Below are 7475 nucleotides of genomic sequence, written 5' to 3' on the forward strand. Positions count from 1 at the left end.
CTTGTGATTCCTTCAAAAGGAGTAAAGACAACAAACACTTGGAAAAACAAAAGTGGTTAGCCTTAGTGCAAAACCAAGCATTCAAGAGGTGATTCACCAAACAAGTGTCGTCATCATGCAAAGCATATGGTGTGACAAAGGATTGTGACATGGCATGTAAGCATATCAATGGAGCACAAGCAAATATATCATGGGGACAAGCATGTAAATGTGAGGTAGTGATGCAAATATGTGTGACAAGAGAATAAGCATCTACCTCAAGGTCATAGCGAGCATTCACAAATTTCTCAATGAAAGGTCTATGGTAGGCATAGGAATCATTCACAACACCAAATAAAATGAAATGTCTAAACACATGGGTCAAGTGCAAGACAATCCAAGCATAATGTGCATAGGGTGTAGTGAATATAGTGTGGCACTCAACACAATAGAAAGAGCAATTGTTAATCATGTGTGAGGCAATCAAGGTGAGCATGTAGCAATCAATGGGACATGGCATATGTGAAGAAACAACATTGTTGCAACCAAGCATAAGATAGGAGCAAGTAATCCAAGAATTGGATGCAACACACAAGGCATATATATCATGATGCATGGAACGGTGAAAATGACAAGTTGAAGCAAGATCTCTAACATGTGTGCAATCAAGTGGTCCAAGATGAACAATAAGTCTCATGGTGCAAGCAACACAAGTAGTATGATCCACAACATCCATGCTCAATAAAGATGTCACCTTGAAGGCGTGTCCTTGTGCATTCTTCACAATGCCGAAGCACAAGCAAGTGCGATGTAGAATCATCGTGGTAGAAGGTTGTTCACTCTCAAGATCTCGGATTCTCAACTCATGTGACGTGGAAGTTGACACAAAGTCCAAGTATCCTACACATGCACAAAACAAAACAAAGAAAGTATGTGCATGGTATATAAACACATCATCCATCATGATGGTTCTCTTCTCTTGCACATAACCATTAGAAGCACAAGTGCATGAATAATATGATGCAACAGTGGCTATATTCATGGCACTAGGTATATGGTGCAAAGAGGTAAGACACGCATGCTTCACAAGGAATATGTCAAAATCTCCAAATATATGTGAGAATGCTATGGGGGCAAACTCATTATCAAGACTAAAAGCATTGTTGCACTCAATACATGTCAAATCATCTAGAATGATAGAGGCAACATATGGAGATATATGACAAGAAGCAATAACAATCATGTGCAAAGCATGTAGATGGTTGTCATCAACTGCGTGAAGTGAGCAAGTATGAATCATCGGTGATACAACAAGGAAAGCAATCATAGTAATCAAGTCGTGCAAGCTAGTAGTGTGAAGATGCAACATACTAGAGGAAATCATGTCAATCATGTCGTGTGAGCAAATAATAGGCATAGGCAATGCACATGACATATCGCAAGCACGAACACAAAGCAAGATCATAGTATAATCATAGGCATGTGTCACAAAGCAAACATGGCAATAACAAGTGATATCTCCACCAAGCTTGCAAATACACATACAAGTACTAGAATCAATCATCATGTGTAATGCAAAGCATGGGTCACAAATGCATGGCAAAGGCATAGGAATGGGCATATCTTGCAAAGTGAACATGGCAAGATGGGCATAGAATATGTATTGGACAATAACTCATAGCCAAGTGAGGGCCATGTAGAAGAAATGCGCGAAGTCTTTGCGCGAAGAGAGTGGTGGGAAAGACAATCCATGGGATCCCAAGTCATCATTGCCCTCTAGAGCTCGTTTTGTCAACTCATGGGATTATGAGGTTGACAAGTATTCATGGGTACCTACACAAAAGAGACACAAACCAAAGAAATAGTGTGCGTGGTAATGTACACATCATCCATCATGATGTGTATGTGCACGTGGGAGTTAGCACAAGATAAGCATCGCTCAAAGAAATTTGATGCATGGTATAAAAACATGATGAGGACATGACTACCTTGGATACGACAAAAAATATTGCATACATGCATATTTGTGAGGTGATTTCTAGTGCAAACTATTCAATAATCTATTTATGTTATCCACAACAAAAATACTTCACACACTTTTGTGTTTTGTCTAATTGCAGGTGTATGGGACATTTGTATAATCCAAATATGAAGATAAGGCAAAAGGAGAAGTTTAGGTTCTGTTGAAAAAGCCCTCTCACATCACTTTTGGGCCAAGAGAAGATAGAGTCCAAGTTTCTCACGTTCTGGATTCAGATTCGGACTACACAGACATACCTGACTCAAAACGTCAACAACTTTTTCATACAGACTCCGAATTGGGTGATTCTTTTTTTGTTGGAAAGTAGATTTCGTCTTCTTTCCAAACCAATTGGATTCACCTTTAAATTCGTCCGGAGCGTTGAGATATGGATGAAACAATCTGACGCTACAGCAGAATCCGAGTCAAACAACAAGTCCAAAGGTGTTGCATCACCTCCACTTGGGCCCATGAGCCTTGTACGACCTAGGATTAGTTTTAGGCTGCCTTGGGACGTCCTCCCACCTCCTTGGCCGCCACCCCTTGCTCCTATATAAGTAGATCCATCTAGTAGCTTTCTCCTTGGGATTTGTTTAGTTAAAAGTTAGCCATTGCAACTTCGTGTACTTCGTTTGTGTCCAACGACCAGACCAAGACCGCTTACGGAACCCCACCTTTTATCAATACTTCATCCATATTCTCAATATTCAGATTGGTTTATCATATTCTTGCTTGTTCTCCGATTGCTTGCAGGAATAGACCTTCGTGGTCAGGTTGATTGTGCTCCGGCGTGGTCAATAACCTCTCGGAGTTGGTTTAGCGATTGCTAAGGCGCAACGTCGTGCACGTTTGTAGTCGGATCATCAAAGTCGACTCCACCAAATCAATAGTTATCATCTCACCGAGAGATCAGGACACCCTCGCCTCTATCAAGTGGTATCAGTTTTCAGGTTGCTCGGTGAGAATTTTCAGTTATCCCTAGATTAGATTTATTTTCTTACCTATTGTCCAAGAAAAAGCCACAAAAAAAAGTTAGATCTATTCATCCTTTGTCCTAGCCAGTCTGAGCCTTTGCAATCCTCTTTTCATTGTTTGCATTATTGAATTATCGCTTGCATCGTCGTGTTGAGTTGTTGGTCTTAGTGTCTAGTTAGTTTAGAGTTTCGAGTTCTATTCACATTAGTCACGTCACCGCTGCATCGTTATCCCTTCCGCTGTCCACCACCCATCTATCAATTTCCACCACGTGCTACCCATCGTTCATTGTCATAATCATAGTTCAGATCGTTCACATCTTTGCTTCATCCAAATTGCATCTTATCTAGTTTGTTTTGGAGTAAAAAAAAGAGTTAGAGAAAAAAAGGAGAGAAAGAAAAAAAGTGCGAGAAAAAAAAGAGAGAAGAAAAAAAATCGGATCTATCTAGACTCAATCTCGTAGTTGAATTCGGATTGGAATCTGTTTTGTGCACTGTTCAGGAAAACAAGCATAACTTCCTCATACGAAGTCAGTTTTGGCTCCACGAGTACTCAAATGAAAGCTAGCGATGAGCCGCATCTAAATAGTTGCAGAGGCTTGTTCACTATTTGACACCTCAAAATCGGCTTCTAAATAGGTCTTTTTGCCCTCCGAAGTTCGCGGACACAGCTTATTCCAGTTTTCAGGCCAGTTTTAGAATTCTTTGACTCCTCATATCAATTCGGAATTGAGTGATTCTTTTTGCATTGGAAAGCTTGAGTTAGTAGCATTCTTTGAAAAAAGTTATCAGAAAATTGGCTCAAACTTTTCAAGAGGAAAGTTGGAGAGAGAGTTGTTGTATATCCTACTTGGCAGTTGTTTTTCATCATTATATTTACTGCCGTTGTGATCTTCACTTATATCTTGCTGTCCAGAGCTACTTAGTATCCTTCATTGATGCTAGTTGTGCTACGCCGTGACCTCATTAGTGTTCTAGGCTCGCGTCTCTAGTCCGGTCTAGCCTCGGACCAGCACAGTACCGTCGTTGAGCGTTTATTCAACATTGCATCTCTGAATTGATTATTGCTAATATTTTGCTACCATATATAGCCAACCCAGCTCCACATATTTCTGCATCGTGTATACATACGTTCCCCTGGCAATCGCTTTACACAATCTTCAGAGTTATTTGACACCGCTGGTTGCCTGTCACCACCTGCTGCTTGGTAAGAACTTGTAAGATATTGATATTTGCTTTACTGTGAGCGCTTTACCACCACATCCTAGTAGTTCATAGGAACATTATTCTTGAATTTTTTTCTTGTTTCTACTAATCATGACAGGATCTAGAGTCAATTCATGGGGTTTGTCGATCGTGGGAGATGTGCCATCACCTATGCAAATACCACAACTATCACGAGAGGTGCACAAACATACAAATGCACATGATCAGGTTAATATTTCTGTACGACCATTTAATGGCCGTTTTAGACCTGCTTTATATATTGAATGGGAGTTTGACATAAATAATATATTTGCTTCCAATAATTTTGATGTACGTAAAAAAGTTAAGGTTGCGGTTGGTTCTTTCACTGGTTATGTTGTAGTTTGGTGGAGTGAATATTGTCGGTTACACCCTAATGATATACCTACTACTTGGGATGATTTGAAACTTGCCATGCGACATACATTCGTTCCCGCTTATTATACTCGTGACATGATTACAGAGTTGCAACATTTAAAACAAGGTAGTGACACCGTAACGAAATATTATGATACTTTACAAACTACCTTGCTGCATTCCTCTTTAGAAGAAAGTGAAGAAGATTTTATGGATATATTTTGGGAGGATTAAATTGTGACATTCAGGAGATACTAATTCATGAAGAGTGTTATCCTATGGACCATTTGTTTCATCTTGCTTGCAAAGCTGAACAGGAAATAAAACGACGTGTTGCCCACAAGGAGAACAAGCGCGAGATGCACATTCCAAGAGTTGATACGGTTGTCCCTTCAACTACTAGGCATACTATGACAACCACATCCATTGTTGTGATGACTACATCACCTCCACCATGTGACACGTCATCACCGAGAGTGCCTACATCATCTGAGTTGACCATAAGAGGTAATGACAAAGGTATTAATCTTCCTCCTCCACGTGAGTATGATGAATGTCTTGTCAATTTAAGTGCACCATGCAGTGAGCTACCCACTATTTTGATCACACCAGCTACTTTAGAGGACTACGTTGATGATTTGACTTTGCCATGTGATCAAACAATTTTGAGTGAACCCATTGAATTAACTATCAATGCAAAAGAACCAAGTGAAATAGGGAATAAATCAGATTTGGATCAAATATGTTTGAAAATAATTGTGCCAATGTTTAATCATTTTGATATGACCTCTAATCTTGGTAATGGTTCATCAATGTTGGGATGGTTAAATAATAAGCATTGTCAATCTTTTGATATGAATAAGAGCTTCACTTATATGTGCAAACTGAGTTGCAATATTTTCATGACTTTGACTTCTTGTGATAATATATTGGCTTTACATTTCACGACTTTTGAAGGGTGCTCTCGTATAACTGTTGATGTAGGGTGGAACCCTATGCGGCCGATCTTTCACGAAAGGAGCGGATCCCTACGAAGAACGTGATGAACACGAGGGGAAACACGAGGGAAACACAAGTGGAACACGAGGGAAATCACTCAACCAACAAGAATAGATCACACATGCACTAGATCGATGAACACAAAGGTAAGATACAAGATCCCAAGTCAACAACGGACGATACAAACGGTAACCGGTTCTTCTCCGTAAGGAGGTCTTGATGGGTGCCGCCCAAGAGGGGGTCTTGAATCCAAGGTGATCTTCTACGTAGATGGGCCGCGGTCTCTCTCGTGGAGTAGATCCGTAATGGATGAGCAATGCTCTATATCACATATGAGCTAAACCAATGCTGACCCTAACTAGGAGGAAGGAGAGGTCTATTTATAGTCTAGGTGCAAAAGGGGGGCGAAGTGAAGGGGTACATGGGCCTCAGCCCGTAACTGGACACAGCCAGGGCCTGGACGTCCGGGAAACGCCGGTCGTCCGGAGGCTCGCGGGGGTCCGGACGTCCGCAGTTCTTCGGATGTCCGCAATTTAGCTTCTGTTGCCACGGTGCCGGATGTCCGTGGGCGTCCGGTCGTCCGGTCGCCGGTCGTCCGGTCTTCCTCGGATTTCCGTAGATTTGGTTTTGTTGGCGTAGTGTCGGTCGTCCGGAAGGGCTCGGACGTCCGGAGCCTGGGAGTCGTCGAACGTCCGGTCTGGGTCGGTCGTCCGGCCGCTGTAGCGTTGGCAGGCCTGGTTTCCTTGGGCTATAGCGACCTCCAAGGGTCGGACGTCCGGGCTAGGCCGGTCGTCTGGAGCATGTAGCTTCTGTGGCGGCTCTTCCTCTTGATCTTCGCGCTTGGTGTCCTCGCCGTCTTGTCCGTTGGATGTAGGAGGTCCATGGTTCTCCTCCAAGTACCTGGTCACACATAGTGTTTCCGTTTGAGGTAGTAGCCATGTCTCATGTGTCGAAAGTGGTAGTTCGGAAAGGAGCAAGTTCACCTTATCTTCGATAGCCTTAGCTCGGGCTCTTGTCATTGGTCCAAGTGGTGTCGTGGGAGACGTAGGTAGGTCCATGGGGATGACCTTGGGATGCTCCGCATCATCTCCCCTCCCTTGGGAAAGATCCGACTTCGGATCGAATTCTTCATCACCATGGTAGGGCGAAAGATCCTTGATGTTGAAGATGTCGCTCACGTTGTACTTGTCGCGTGGTAGGTCGATCTTGTATGCGTTGGTGTTGTAGCGTGCAAGCACCTTGAAGGGTCCATCCGCTCAGGGTAGTAGCTTGGACTTGCGTTCCTTGGGGAAGCGATCCTTGCGAAGGTGTAGCCACACAAGGTCTCCAACATTGAACATCATGGGTTGCTTGTTGACGTTGAGCTTGGTCGCGAGTCGTTGTACTTGGCGCTCGAGGGTGTTCCTTGTATCTTCATGAATCTTCTTGAGGAAGTTGACTCGGGCGCTCGCGTCCATGTTTGTGCGCTCTTGTGGCGGTAGAGGTAGAATGTCCAAAGGTGACAATGGGTTGAAGCCATAGACGACCTCGAAAGGGGACTTGCCGGTAGTCGAATGTCTTGCACGATTGTAGGCGTACTCGGCGATAGGTAGGCACTCCTCCCACTCCTTGATGTTCTTCTTTATCAACACGCGTAGTAGAGTGGAGAGCGTGCGGTTCGTCACCTCCGTTTGGCCGTCGGTTTGTGGATGGTATGCCGAAGAGAACAAAAGCTTGATTCCGAGCTTGGCGCACAAGGTCTTCCAAAAGTAGCTCAAGAACTTGACGTCGCGATCCGAGACAATCGTCTTTGGCACTCCATGAAGGCACAATATTTCCCTACAAAACAAATTTGCAACATGTGAAGCATCGTCTATCTTGTTGCAAGGAATGAAATGAGCCACTTTGGAGAATCGGTCCAC

This window comes from Aegilops tauschii, chromosome 1, assembly GCF_002575655.3.
Source record: "Aegilops tauschii subsp. strangulata cultivar AL8/78 chromosome 1, Aet v6.0, whole genome shotgun sequence".
Lineage (NCBI taxonomy): Eukaryota > Viridiplantae > Streptophyta > Magnoliopsida > Poales > Poaceae > Aegilops > Aegilops tauschii.